We start from the raw sequence: 16,346 nt of genomic DNA, 5'->3' as shown, positions 1-16,346 counted from the left end.
CATAATGCATTGCTGAACCATGTCATACTTTGTGTGTGCCTTGTTTGGTATTTGCTGGGGACAGTCTCATACTCATGCCTCTAGGAAAACTGGCTGGGGTGCCTGTTTGTGTAGTCTGTAGCAGGCTCAAACAGAACAATATTACTATTCTCCATGCTGTGGTGGTCAGATGTCTGCATGCACCTTGGTGGTTGACTCCCCCTGGCATTGGGTGCACACGTCCAGGTTATTATCCCTTGTGCTACCTATGTTGGTGGGTTTGTGTTTCCAGACTTACCTATCCCAGGCACAGTGGGGCGGCAACAGCCTTTTGCCAGTATCTACACAGCTGTGTGCCAGGCCATGCCATCCCTAGCAGGTGGCATCATGTCTTGTCGGTATTAAACAGCTCCAGGCTGTCAGCCATGTGTTCTTCAACAGCAATACCCTCAGCCAATTATTGTACTTGATCTCTTGTTGTCTTCTATAGTGTGGCATCATGCTTGGTGAGGGTGATGTTAGGTTGTCTCTCATGTTTGAATATACTAGATGGTGTTAAGACGAAAGCTAACACATGGCAATCGATGCCTCAGGTGAAAGGTAAGCTGCCCTGGTCGGATGGGTGCACATACTATACCCCTGTACATGTTTGAGAGCAGGTTATGTCATGTTAGGCATCCCTATTACTATATGAGTGAGTCAGAGAGGGTATTATTCCCAGGTTCCTACTGAGCCAGTGTATGTGTTACAGGTTGCCTCTTTTGCCAAGGCTAGGCACACTGGCATGCCTCCTTCTGCCTGCCACTGGGCAGGCTCAGTTGTTCTCCCTCCAAGTCAACACCGCCTGCCTGTGATGGTTTTGGCAATGGGGCCATGGCCTGCCCCATGCTGGTCCTGCTGGTGCTGTTTACTAAAGAGGATCATATTATGTAGCATAGCACATACCAGGACAATTTGGGTACATGTAGTTGGTGAGTACCGGTAAAAGGCTCACCAGATGTGTCCAGACACCGGAAACGTGACTTGGCAGCCTCAAACACACGCCTATTACATTACGTGTTTAGCGGTGCTCATTACATGCTCTTGTTCAGGTGTGTGAGCCGCTGGATGGTGTCATCAGCCATGGCTCCAGTGCATAACCCGCATCCAGGTGTCCATGGGATGTCCCATGGCAAATGTCTGGTACAGCCGCGCTGAAATGCCAGATATGGGAATCATGGTGCTCCCAGGGCAGCCAGCACAATATTCATTATTATGCCCTGGGCACCGCCATCACCATTCCTTGGCAGTTGATGGAGGGGAAGCTCCCTGGCGTTATCGTAGGCCCCACCGGCCACCGGGTTGCTTTGATGCATATGTGCGGTGCTCCAGTCGCACCAAGTACCAGGGTATTCGGCCATTTGCCGGAAGAGACGATATTGCTGGCCAATACCCTCAATGCAGCATTAGGAAACAGTACATGATCACCGATATGTGATAACATGCAGGCATCCAGGAACTGGTGCAGTAACTCTGAGGCTGGATGCCTGTGATATCCCTATCATATCACCAGTTGAGTCTCTGGAAGGTACCTGTTGCTAGTGAGCCCTTAGGCCAATGGCATACCTTGGTTTCCACTGGGATGGTTCCCCTGTTGGTTCTGTGTGTGAGGCATGGCTCGCCAGTGCCAGCTCGACAATTTGCTGCAGGAGGTCTCTGTCCACTCTATAGCGCTTCCACCATTCTGGCAGCTCATGTAACCCCTGGGGTAGGTGACCCTGGACCTGTATGACTCTTCTCCGCCTCCTCACTGTGGGTTGTCTGGCAGCATTTCCATTGTCACCACCCTCAGCAAGTCTCCTATGCCCTCTCCTTATGACAGCTTATGGCAGCCCCTAGCATGTTTGGTCTGGAGTGCAGCTTTTTCAGTTTTCACCCTACTAGCTTACATCTCTGTCTTGCAGTATCTCTTTGAGAAAACATACCTGAAAATGCTGTTTGCAGTGTTTTAAGTGCTGGGCTGGGCTTGTATTCCTGCCCGTGTAATTCTGCCGCCTGCCGTTCTAATTGTTTTCACCTGCTACCTCTACAGTAAGTAGCCCCGTGGGTTAGTAAGCCTCACTATAGATATTCTTCTGCTTCCTTTTCCTCTCTGTTCTCAGGGGGGAGCAGGAAGCCCTCGCATAACCAGCCTAAAACACGTCAATAGGCATACAACGCGCTAAGGCATACACATGCCACAACAGCAGACTGGAATCTGCTTATTCGGTTAAAACCGCCAGGCACACCAGTTTTGAAACAGGTTTACAGTGATCTTAAACAGGCTTGCCTACATGCTTACTCTGCCTTACTCACATGCAAACTGTATTAGCCACCAGGCTCCCAGTGTGTGCACATAGCAAGAGCGATGTATGCGTACAGCAAGAAACTTTGGTGTTGGCCACAGTGTACACCTTCCATTTCTTGACTTTCCCATGCTTTTCTGCTGTGTGATTGATATGTTTCACATACCACTTTGCTCCAATGAGCTTGCTTTCTTCCTGACATTCCCCCCTGTGATGTCACCAAATTTCATCTCCTACTTTGTTACTCCCCCTTATCTAACTCTTTTACACTACACGGAGCTGTGCTCATTTGCTAGTGTGACAGTGTGATTCAACTATCCTACCATTCATTTACATAGGATTGCTCTACTAATGCTTAGTTACTACGTCTACACCTCGAAGCTTCCTTAGCAAACCAATTAGATGGTGGCTACAAGAAAGTATTTGGTCCATGAAGTCCCTCTGCATTGCAAATCCATGTATTACATACAAACCCACATTTGTGGGTTTCTAACCTTTATTTTTCAGTTTTATATAGCGCGATTCCCGTTTGCGCTGGGCCAAGTGCTTGCATTTAAACATCGCCGCATCTCCCAAAAATTTTTTCATGTTTGCAACAGACGAGGAGTTTACCATGCCACGCTGGCCACATATTTGCTACATTGGTGCATGCTTCTTCGTCTGCAACATTTGCAGGTACAGTTTATTTGAGCTGTTCATGAGCCCACAGGAAGAGTTTGCCGGTAACGTGCATCAGTTGCCACAACCGAGTACATTTCCTGCAACTAACACGACTCTTACATGGGCTGGTTTCAGCTAGCTCCGTGGATCGTTAATCTCCATCATTTGTCATGCGCCTTCTAGCTGCAAGTGGGGTGATTAGCATATCTCCATTATCCGCCCTGCCCGGTAAGAGTCGCTTTAGCTTCTCTTACACGGGATTTCGGGCTGTTCCTGGATCGCGATGGCTGCATGGAGTCTTACACGGCTCTTAGACTCCGTGCAAGCCATCGTGAATCCTGCCATAATCTAATTAGCAAAAGTATGTGCAATTGTTAATGTATATCATTTAATGTCTGCTTGTGTATATTTATTTTATTTTATTTATTTATTGACATTTATATACTGGGAAATTTGACTGGGCATAGATGCCCTTTTTCAGTGTAGGCCTGTGAAGAAAAGCTCCAAGGGAACAAATTTAGTGTAATCGGTATTTATAATAATACATTAGCATAGTGTTGCATAGTATAGCATAGTAGTCAGTATAATAAAATTTGTGTTGATATTCATAAACATTAATATACATCATTGTATTGAGAATTTGCAGATAGAAAGGTGGTGTATAATATTGGTAGGAGTAATTTAATAAATACATTAGAGTGAGGTATTAGAGGAGATAAGTAAGTTTTAAGTGTTAATAGAGAAGTAGCGATGGAATGGAAATTTGCTGTGCTAAATTAGAAGTAGGTATAGTAGTTTAAATATTAAATTAAGTGAACTATTAGAAGAGGATAAGATGGTTAAGTGATTTGGTGCTTTACAAGGAGGTATAAAGGGGGAAAGGATTTTAACATCCCTGAAACTGTGTGCCTGTAGCTGAGTTGAGTGTAATATGCGTGCTGACACCCAAACCCAAATTTTTGGGGAGCTGCCCCCGCCAACAAGCTAACCGGGGCAACGCGTTGAGCAAGCTGATCAAAACTGCCTTTACACAGACACACCTCCTAGCCTTTTAGACAGTCATAAAATATAAAAAGCAATGGCCGGGTTTTAACCCAGGATACCATGCACCATAATCAAAGTACTGAACCACTAAGCCATGACAGTTGCACTTAGAAATGCAGTAATAGCATATATATAGGAATGAATAGAAAGAGGAGCATGACAAAGCAGGTTTTGTGAAGCTGATAAAATTTCCCAAAATGGCCAATAAAGATAAGGGGAAAAACGGCATATATAAGCCCCATAGGGGGGAATACACAGCATAACCGATTGTAGAACCGACTTGCAGCCAGGATGTCAGGTGTAGGAGAGGGAAATTGCTTCCGAGCACAGAGGTGGGGCATTGAGGAGTCCAAATATATTTTTTCCTCATCCATAATCATGGGGCCCAAAAGGGGGGTCCTGTGGGAGCAAAAGGGGGGGTGGGACCGGTTGGAAATGATCTCACCAGTGCCACAGGAATACCAAGGACTGGTGAGCAGGTCCCCCACCACCATGGGACCTGAAAAAAAGGCAGGACCAACTGAACCGTTGGATCCAGGAGGCCCGGCAAATGCCCAACGCCCCACTACTGAGTAAGTTACATGTAATTATTTATGTAAGAAATTAACCTAGCTGATATTATGGAGATGTGTATTCCAATATTACTTCATTTATATTACAGCTGCAGGTGTCCGTTGGGGAACCATCACCCTATGGCGATAGGCTGGTGTGGTTGCACCACCAGGCAGGTCAGTAATTCTCCCTGTAACTGTAAATAAATATATAAGTATGACAGTTAGCAAAAGAGTGCAGTGTAGTCACTAATTAATAAAATGTGCAAGTAACAGTGTAAGAGGGTTTGCAAGTATTGCTTGATTACAAAAGTGTGATGCAGCCTGTAATCCAAACATAAAAATGAAACAAGTCTGAAATAAAGATGTCCCACCTGTAATATAATAGTACATAACCTGCAGCAGGCTGAAAAGTACAGCTGCAGAAGCTGAGTAAAACACATGTGTGAAATATATCCCTGTTGAAATTCAGAAACATGACATAAGTGAGACTGTTGGAAAGGATTTTATAACAAAAAGGTAAAACATGTCAATAAAGCCTAGAATTAAGTACCATCCTGAATTGAAAAAATAAAACAAGTGAGAGGTGTGAGAAAGAGGTATGAATCCACCAATAAAGTAGTAATAACCCTGAATAAAGTATACTGCAGTCAGTACAGAATGAAATGAATGTGACAGGCAGAACCAAACAGCAACATGTGATGAAAACAGTACTGAAGCTGGAATGTTTTCCCAAAAATCTGGATATGTTGCCCCAGTCTGCAATATGCAGATAGTATGGTTGTCTGAAATACCAAACATCCACAGTTGTCTATAGCCATATAAAGCAAATGTAGCAGGATGATGTAGCTGAACAGAGCCAGATATGAATGTGTATGAATAAATATGAAATGTATATTGATGTAGCAGTAACATTCCTATCACCAACCTGAAGTAGTTATCACATAGGAAACTGTAGGCAGACCTGTAGTGTGTATATATCTGCAGCTAGTAGAAATGTACAGCATATGTATAGGTATTTGAAGTTGTTAATTAAATATTTTTTCACCCTATAACCACAAATAATCCATTCCACGTGAAATGGGTATGTGCATTCACAATTAACTCCCCTGGACATTTGTCCTGTTGGTTCATACATATTTGCATGTACGTTGATGCATGTGCCCTGTTCATACATCCAAACCTGATGGCCTGTTGCCATCAATCAACCCTGCATGTTGTTGGATTGTGTATTGCTGTTCAAATTATGCATGTGTTATGCTTGCTGTTCAATGGCTTGAATTTATGGGTGTTTGGTTAATGGGAATACTAATGCATGCTGTTACAACTAATTGTGAATGGTATTGTACATTACTAACCCAAACTGTCATAACATAATGCAAAACATGGGGGCACGGGGAAAGGGCGGGTTCCAGCTGACCCACCTCCCCCAAGCTGGCGAGTGCACCTGGCAGTAGTGCCCAGGCCAGACCCTCCTCCGGTGGCCCTGTGCCCCCTTTGGGGGGCGCTGCGGGGGATGGGGCTCTTCCCCTCTGCAAGCGTGGCCAGGGGAGAACATCCACTCACCCTCCGTAGTGTCTGGACTGTGGTGCGGGGAGATCCGCATGCTGTGTTTGGGCCCCCCGCCAGCTTGAGGCACGGGTGGCCCCTCATGGGTGCCTGCTGCCCAGCCTAAAAGCCCCCAGCACAGCCCCGTCCTGGGCAGTGAAGGCACAGTGGCAACTGCCCATGGGTGGGGATCTCAGTTCCACTGTTGCCATCTGTGGGCTCATGGGCTCGAGATATCCAAACATCCACCCCCGTCAATTGTGTAACCCCCCCACATGCGTCATAAACTGCCCCTGTATGCATCTTGTTTGTGTTGTCTGTTAACCTACCCAACCTACCACCCCAGCTATACTGACTTCCTGTACCTGACATACCACTCTCACCTGAAAAAAAAAAAAGGGCACTCTGTACCCACAAAAAAATTGTCCCGCATACATAGCTGCCCATTTTGCACACATGTCTGGTGGACATGTAAACTGGCAATTACAATTGGCTGTACAACAAATATTAATGTTGTCCTTACACCTCTCTCAGGGTGGAAGGTTTCAAATGTCACACCAAATTACAAACATATGCACAGCTGTTGCTGATGAAGAAATGGGCAGCTATGGGCCTTACCTACATCCCTCCTGCAAAACCCAAGCTTTTTTCCCCTACTGTCCTACCGTCTTTGTGACCCCTTTTTCACCACTTTCCTGTCTCCCCATTTTCATTTCTTTCAAAGAAAATAGGGGTTTTTGGAGACTAAGCACTTTTAAGCAGTAGTAAGCGGGGGGCCCCTTTGGCTTTGGCAGGGCATGACCCCCCAAAACCAGTCAAACCCCGTTTAAACTGCTTAAAAGTGCCTTAGTCACTCTGAATGACAAGGCCTGTAGTTTTCTCAGCAAAAAAATAAAATACCTCCCTCAGTCTCGAACCCAGGACCTTGGAAACACTAGTCTGCATGACTTACCACTAAGCCAGGGGCTATACAAGAACATTGTGCTGAAAGAAATATATAATAAAATAGTAGGAATTAATGTAAAGGGAATATACAAGTGTAGTACACAAAGCATGTCATGTATATTTACTGTCAAATCTAGTGGATTTGTAAAATAGTACTGAGAAACAGTCATGCTAGTTGGTAGCTACTAGGTAATAATGTCACAGTAACATCTGGCAAGCCACACACATACTCAGAGCAGGATAAAAAAGCCATAGTTGAATAGTTAAGAGCCCAGACATAGCAACTGTGGCTGAGTTAGGGGGATGTCCCTGATGTGAAAGCAAGTGTAACCGGTGCCCCACTGACACCCTGGCAAATGTACTAACAGTAGGTAGAAAGGTGTAACTACACATGCAATGGTAAGTATGACTGACTAAAAACCCACCTGCACGGCACAAATGGTGTACTAATACATATGCTTGAAATAACCCACAGTCACAACTGCAGAGTATCAGAATATGTCACTGGGTAACCCACTGCTATGTACCATTCCATGAGGCTGATAAAAGATGCACCGGGGGTACTGAGGCCTGCTCAGCAGCATGATCAAATCCCCCTGTAAGTGTCAAGGCCCACACCATGGCCAGACCATACTGCATGCAGTAACACCCTATCACAACAAACATATAGGGGCTGGCCAAACAGATTTAGCAAGATTACAAGCTGTGAATGTAAATGGAAAATAGGAAAGCCATAGCAAACATAACAGGAAATACACCTAGCAGGCATACAAGGAGTGAATGTAAAGGCCAAATATTGAAGCCATAGCAACAGATTGCAAGAGCCACTGCTATATACCGGGTTACACCACAATCCCCACAGGAAAGCACACACACCCATATACACAGTATTACTAGTCGTAGGTGTCAGTTTACATACACACGGAAACAGGACACGGGGGGTACTCAGCTTACAGAACAACATGCATTGCAGTGTCTACAACACAGCCTGAAATATGAAAACATACCAACCCTTACACTCACAGAACAGTGTCCACAGCAAACCAGCATGGTCCCCACCCTGATAATCTGAAAGGGCTACGCCTACCTAACAGACCTTTTATAGCACGGGTGTAATCACAGTGGGGAAAACCTCAAACATTCACAAAGGCGGGCTCAATTGGTAAATCCTGGAAAAATTGGTGCAAAACCTAAAAAAGGACCTGCCCCAGTCCACAAAGAAATCCTGTATTCCCCCGGGGGTAAAAAGGGAAAAAGGGAAAAGAGAAGAGAGAAAAAAAGAGAAAGAAAGAAAAAAAGAAAAAAAAAAAAAAAAAAAAAAATAACAAACCTGAAACAAAAAAGCAAAGATGCAGACAGCTGCCCAAACAACTGCATGCCTGCACAAACAGCTGCAACAAACACAGGTAATGTAAAGTACTACTATAATATTCTACATACTGTTAACCCTCCAGATGTGTTTTTGGTCTGTATGTATGTATATGAGGATGTGCAGAGGGAGGGGGACATACTGAAACTGTTACTGAAGGCTCCACATACATATGTAAGTGATGGTAGCTATGTGCACATAGCAATGTAGGTTGTAGTGCAATGTACAAGTAGGTGGTACAGTAATGGGTGTTCAGCAGTTTACTGTGTGTATACATATGTGGAACTAAAAGGAGTATATATATATATATATATATATATATATATATATATATATATAAAAAGTGTAAAATATGTTTTGTTTTATATATATATATATATATATATATATATATATATATATATATATATATATAATTTTTTGCATATGTGTATACATAGATAGACAGGAATGTAGAAATACATAGACAGATATAGTTTCACAGTGGCATAGTAGAGTACTAGGCTATCTGCAGACAGTGTATAGAATAGATTTATAAACCTGCATCTCTGTATAGTAGTGACAGAGTGAAGACCCCCCTACATAATAGCATTAGTGCACTGTGCCTCTGTCTAGTAGTGACACAGAGAAGCCCCCTGCTGTAAACCTATGATCTCCCATCCACTTGTCAAGAATGCACATGAAGAGTGCCAGTGAGGGTCTCTGCCTAACATGAACTGGGATCCTGTTCCACAGTATGGGAAGCCTCTTAGTGATAGATCTGTCCCTACAGTATGTCCTATTCATATGTGTGCTGAGGTTTAAATCCGTAACTGTCGGTTCTGATGGATTTGGATTGTATGAGGTGGAACATGCCCAAACGCTACCAGATTGGACATGGCCTACTCCATCAGGCACAGATCACCCCTTAGGCAGTATGCTATGGAATAGAGCATGAGTTAATTGGCAGCATAGGGTTGGGCAGACCCTTGATCCTCCTGGTGATGTACTCATGGGGTCCCCTAGCTGTTGCAAGTGCCAGGTGAGGTACATACCAAATGGGGCATAGTACACAGTCATGGGCCTGAAAAGGGGAGGAGTATATACAATGCCCCCTTTTTGATGTGGATGTGAATCCCTTCATGATAAGGTGGGCAAGGTAGGAAGTCCATCCAACCACTTAACGTGGGTGTCAAATGAGAGGTCAGCTTTGAACAGTGTCACCAGGTCTCCGATTACTTTGTCTGTACTCAGTGGGTTATTGTCTATGTGATAATATGTAGGTACCTTGTCCGTCCAAAAAGGTATGAGTATACATTTGGCATGCAGTGTCAGGCCATGACTCCACCACCAGTTGTTGGTGTCCTGAGGCCTGTCAGTAGGATGTATGTGTCAGCAGGTGTTTTGCCTATGGCCCTAGTATGCAGTCATCTTTGAACATTGTCAGCCACTACCCTCCCATGTCTGCTTCCACATCTGAGAATGATATGCCGAACATGAGCAGTCCCAGGACAGAGCCCTGTGGGACACCACATGTGACTGGCTCTGAGTCTGACATGGCACCAGTGAGGTTGACTATAGGGTTTCTATCCATTAGCTGGTTTGAAACCCCATCATGTGACATATGGATTTACATGTCAGCTGTTGATCATGTCTATGATGGCAGAGTGCGGTATTGTGTGAATGCTGTAGGCAAGTCCAGGTAGGCTGTATGGCCCGCTATGCCCTCAGCAATGGCTATAGTGACTGATTTGAAAAGGTCAACCAGGTTCATAAGGCAGGATCTGCCCTCTACAAACCCAAAACCCGGGGTGGGATCAAGTGCCTAAGTCCCCAATGTCTCTGTGTATGGGTACCATAATGATCCTTTCCATAGTGTTGCAGACCAGGCTGGTTAAGCTTAGGGGGTAGTTACCAGGGTCTGTAGAGGTGCCTCCTGTGGGAGTGGGACTACTGTTGCTGTATGCCAGTGTCCAGGTACATATGCTGTAGTAAGGCTACGGCTGAATAGCATGTAATGTGCATGTGTAGCTCCTCTTGCAGTTCACGTAGCATGCAACCTGCAATACCGTTGGGTCCCATTGTGCTGTGTTTACAGCTCCTGGGGGTGGTTCCCAGCTGGACATCTGAGATGACAGGGAGGTTACAGTCAGCTGGGATAAGTAATTCCACATGTGGGGGTGAGGGAGTGAGAAACCTGCACTGAACCTGTCTGCCAGACTGTTGGCATTATCTGTGTGTTCAGTGTGGGTATGTCACTGTGAACTAACTGTGAACACAACTGGGGGTTTCCCCACCCAGGTGTGTAACATAGCAGAGGAAGGCCTTGTGGTTATCTGTAGTGACCATAGGATGTCCCTCTCATTGTTGGCCTTGCATGTTTGTACGACAAAACCTATCTTTCTACTACTGCTGATGAGAGATGCCAGCTCTATGGAAGTATGCTCTCCCAGTAGCTACCATCTGTTGTTATACAATTTGTTCAATGCTGGGGTCCACCAGACAGGACCCTGCCCTTGGTGGAGAGGGTCATGGTTCCATTTGTGATTGCATGATCCATGCATTCTTGGAGATGTCTGTAGAAGCATATGTGGGGGTGTCTGCATTGGGGGAAAGTGGATTACACTGGCCCAGTGGGCATTAAGGATACCAACTCATTTAAAGGGTTGTGGAGGGGGTTTTCCCTGTGTTTTTGGGGGGAGGTGGGATATGTATATCCAGGGTGATTAGTTGTGGTCAGATGTGACTAGTGAGGGGTATACTTCCAGTGTGTAGCACATTGTCCCCATGTTTGTGATGATCAGGTCTAGTATATTATCTCCTGTTGTGGGAGAGGTGACTAGCTGTTCCATTGCATTTGACATAGTAAATTTCCCGGGAACCTTTGGGGGGGTTTTGGGGTAGAATAATGCACCCAGTGTATGTTAGGGTAGCCCACTACCCCAAATTGATGGTGTGCGGTGGGACATTCATATCCTCCAATGTCTACAGGAAGGCTGACTGTGGTCCCTGAGTTTGGGAGTGTGGTCTGTAACATGCTACCAATTGCATAGCAGGTTTGCCTATGGTTATCTGCACCTGGATGGTCTGTGATGCTTCATGTGTTGCCACAAAATGGAGGTGTGTGTTCCTCCATGAATATGGACACCCCCCTCCCTTTTGTTTTGTCCCAGTCCTGGGGCCAAAATGCATGTTTGGGGGTATAGCCTGGTACCGCTGGTGTGCTCTCAGGAGCCTTGAACCAGGTTCTCACTTACTGCACAGACATTGAGATTGGTAGAATATGATGAAGATATATGTAATACACACATAATATAAAAGATATCTGTAGAGACTTACATTACAGATAGATCTGACTGACAACAGATATGTCTGTATATGACTATCTCTCACTCTCTGTCCCACCCCTCACACTCACACTCACCCTGTGTCTCTCTCCTCTCCCCCCTCCCCCACATCTATATGTATATATCTACATCTATATATACATATATAAAAACATATATACAAACAGATATATATCCATATACAGATATAAATATATAAAAATATATATACATATATATACCTATATAGACTGTGCGAGGCACATGTGTGCAGATGTCTTGCTACAGGTGCCTGGTGTCACAGGCATGGAGTGAACACCAGTGTGGATACTGGAGTACCATACCCCATTCCAAAACACTGACACCAGTAACCACCACATATTTTGCCTGCCCACCACTGCATGTGTCAGGGGGGAACAGGGTCAACAAGTGTACAATAGGCTCCACATCGATATACACAGTGGCACACTAGTCCTGTAATACCTGTACATGGAATGTGTCAGCGACATGGTGTGTCAGCTATGGACATGTAGGTCACTGTACCCTCCACACCCCACAATGTCCAAAGGGTTTGTCCCCCATGACAGCTACAGATATGGTGAAGGACACAGACATAGGGTAACTGTGTCAATGCACTCAAACACCACAGACCCACACAGACCACCTACATAGAGGTTACCACTGCTGGATATACATAGTTTGGTCACACCCATGACAGTTGTCTCCCAACCATGGTAACACCTCCAACATCCACAACACAAATTACCTATGTCTGTCGTCCTTGTCACTGCAGTATAGAGCACATGGTGGAGGTACGGGACCCTACCCACAGATATGACATACCCTGTAGAAACCACACAGAATTAAGAAGAAAGGGCCTCCCCATGAGTAGATGTCAGACATACCCCTGCTGAATGTTATGCTGCTAGGTAATATGCCATATGAGTCACCCTGTTTAACTGTTTGTAAGGAGCAGGTGCAATCATAACACGTGTCACAAGGGGCAGGGTAGCATAACAGTATGCTGTTAGGCCCAGGGCCAAAAGCACACTACCTACCTAGGACACAATGCACACCCTTTTTGCAAACGGAATATGTGAGGTGGAATGAGTGTGCTAGTGACTGGGTGCATGTTGTGTACTGGTGTGATTGCTCACCATGACTGTCTGTCTGTCATGGTACCTTGGTGTGAGGCCAGAGACAGGTTTTGGGTATTGCGATCAACACATACTACATTGCCATATGTTGTGCTGTGTTACCCTGTATGTCACTGTGGTGTAGGTAGGGTTATGGCAAGTAAGAGTAGTGTAACCAGTGAAATATGTAACGTGCATTGTGTGCAGTGCATGGGCTGATAATGTTCCCCATACAGTACCTTGATTCAAACCCCAGTGTGAGGTTGTGTATTGTACCTGAAACAGTGCGTTGACTCCCAGTATACTAGTCTGTTGTATGGAGGGGCCAGGTACTGTTGCACAGTTGTCGGATGAGCACTGATATCTGGTCATGTCATGTGTATCCCCAATAGACAGACAGATGCTATATATGGTGCCTAAGTTATATCACTGCAGTCAAGTATTTTTATTATGTGTGCTATAGTCTGCTGACAGATATTGCTGACATTTTTCCCCTTCTCCTTTTCAGGGCCATGGTTCACCAGCGAACCCAGTCTACCCCCTGCAGAGGAGGAGGAGATACCCCCCTGGGGGTGTACTTTTTTCCCCGCACCAGCCAGAACCAGCAGGAGAGGGCTGCACTGTGGCAAGACCTGGTCCATCGGGTAAATAAACATAGGCACACCCGGACATATGAGCAGGTGCCATCACTGCAGTGATTTAATTAGAAATGTCCGTCAGGGGCCGGATATCCACAGGCAGCAGCTTGCCACAGGTGGTGGAGTGGCTAGACACCCCCCCTCACCAGACTGGGGGAACTACCCCTGAGTGTTGTGGCCCAAGCACAGCAGCAACAACAACAGCTTTGGAATGATGGAGGCTGGAGCCAAAAGCAGCAGGACACAGAGCTGCAGGTAACATGCCATGTGTATAGTGACCATTCTGTACACTGTTAGGTTATGCATGGGGGTGGGGTGTGTTTCGGAAAATTAGGCATTAGTGATAACCTCATTATCTGCAGTACACCTGTGGAAGCTAACTGTTGCACTACTGAACTGAAACATGCCCACAGTATCATTGGCACAGTTGTCCCCACTGGCGATAAATGTCTTTTTTCCCGCAGGTCGCTCCGGTGTAACAGCAAGGCAGCCTATCCATGCTGGTGAGTGCGTAATACCATTACCTTCACTACTCTGTATACTAATAGTAATAATAGGCTGAAGCAGTAGTGCTATGTGTTTGATTGCAGGTGTGTTTGTGTCTGTGGGTTGATATCTCATATACTGGCATGTGTGCATGTGTGCATGTGTGCATGTGTTGGCATGGGGCCCCATGTGTGCATGTGCATGTGGGGGCATGTCCCCATGTGTGCAGGGCCCATGGGGCCCATGTGCCCATGTGTGATGTGGCATGTGTGCATGTGCATCAGTGGTGGCTTTTGTGTAAAATTGTAAACTGTGTTTCCTGTCTTACTCCCACAGGTTCTGGTGCTGTTGGTGCGGCAGGGAACCTGAATCAGCTGCTGTGGATAGTGATGATGATACCTGTGTAATGGCACAGGTAGGTGTGCCAGGGTCCGTCATTGGTCAGCCAATTGCCCTACACAGTTTCCCCCATCAATCCCACAGTCATCCTGCCAATACATCCTTTGTCACCAATGTCCCTAGGTGATGGACAGGATACAGTGGGCTTTGAATTGGGTGGTCCCGGTGGCACATGCATCCCCCCCTGCAGCCATGGCCGGGGCCCCTGACACGGTACCACACAGGCGGGCGCCCATGGGTTCTCGTAGCATCCGGGCACCCCTGTCAGGGGGCCCACAGAGGTCTTTCAACCCCAGCTATGTTTGGGCTGTAATGCAGGCACAGTCACATATGGAAGGGTACACCAGACAGGGTCTGAGGGAGCTGAGAGCATGTCCAGCCATGAGGGGCGGCGTGATTTTGCGGCTGCCATCCGCCTTCCCCGAGGTCATTGACAGACATTGGGGACACATTAGATCTGTTCCACAACTATATGTCCATGAGCCAGGGCAATGGGGGGCGGTTGAGGCGTCGACGGCCGTATGCCAGCAACAGCAGCAGCTGGCAGCCCCCGGATACAAAAAAGGGCCCGGGGCGTCACATAGTGCCAGCAGCAGCCCCAGCAATGCTGGGTCTGTGCTGTCATCGGACCGCCCAGGAGACCAGGGCACGGGTGCTGGACAGTCCCAACAGGGACCTGTCTCCAGTCAACAACACCTGCTTCTGATGACAGTACCCAGTCTGGCTTGGTACCTGATATGGTCCGTAGCACCCTGCCAGGAAAGGTCCCTTTCCCGTGGCCACAGACAGTGATCTGTATGTCCTGGCAGGTCTCGGGCTGTCCACAAAAACCTGTATATGGCAGCCATGAGGTGGGACTGTGTGCATTCATACACACATGCAAAGTGATAACACCTAGGGCTACCGAAATCACACACTGCATCAACATTGCCCCATCTTGTACTGCTGCCCCTCACCAACACACACACAAAACAAATTGGTTGTATCAGTGGCAGACTCAGGCATACCAGGTACACACCCTGTGCATATGATGAAACTGTGCCACCTCCTGCAATCTGTAAGATCGGTGCAGGAACAGGTTAACATGGCGCTGATGCACAGGGTAACTACATAGATGTATTGTAATAGTATGATGTTGACAACAGTACAGTGTAATTATAGCATTGTGGGTATATACCAGCATGCCTGATGTTACAGTATGAATGTCATTGTATTGTTTTGTACACCCATACTAATTACCACAGTGTTCTGTCTGCACATCTTTGCATACTGGTGGTGAGGCTGTGAAGGGATGGCCATCTACATAGGTATCACGGGGGATACAACAATGTACATATTGATACTCAATGATGGCCATGTCAACTGCGAGTTGCATGCTGTCCACACACGACTCTGCAATGCAGATGTTTCAGGATGTTGATATCTGTGCAGTACTACAAAAAGGTTCAGGGCTCACAAGAGCACACTAGCACTACAAGGTCACACCTCATACCATGCATAACAGCACCAAAACACAGAACTAACTATAACAGGAGGGAGAGTGTCCATACATGTCAAGGATACTGTGGTGCCAGGACAGGTAGCATACATCATACTACATCTGGAACTGCTGAGTGAGGGCTCAGTGTCTGTTATTTGACATGTGTATTATTACAGGTATGAGCACTTGGGTATCAGGCCAGTTATTCAACATTACAAGGTCGTGGTCTATACACTTGTGGGGTTGTGGCTGGACCCAGCCCGATGACCTGGGAATGTCTGGGTACTGGCTTAAGTGCCTGCATATATGCACTGTTACATCCCGGAAGTCGTACACCTTGTTTGTTGTAGCATAGTCTACAAAAGGCCTGTTTATTTTTTTTCCCTGAAAACACTGATTCCACCTGGGTGCAGATATACAGTGCCTCTGTGGATCCCTAGTGACATCTGTGTTGCTTACTGTACTGATGTCCATGTGTCACT

Source organism: Protopterus annectens, chromosome 3.part0 (assembly GCF_019279795.1).
Source record: "Protopterus annectens isolate FY-2018-M chromosome 3.part0, PAN1.0, whole genome shotgun sequence".
Lineage (NCBI taxonomy): Eukaryota > Metazoa > Chordata > Ceratodontiformes > Protopteridae > Protopterus > Protopterus annectens.
Note: the sequence above shows the minus strand (reverse complement) of the source record.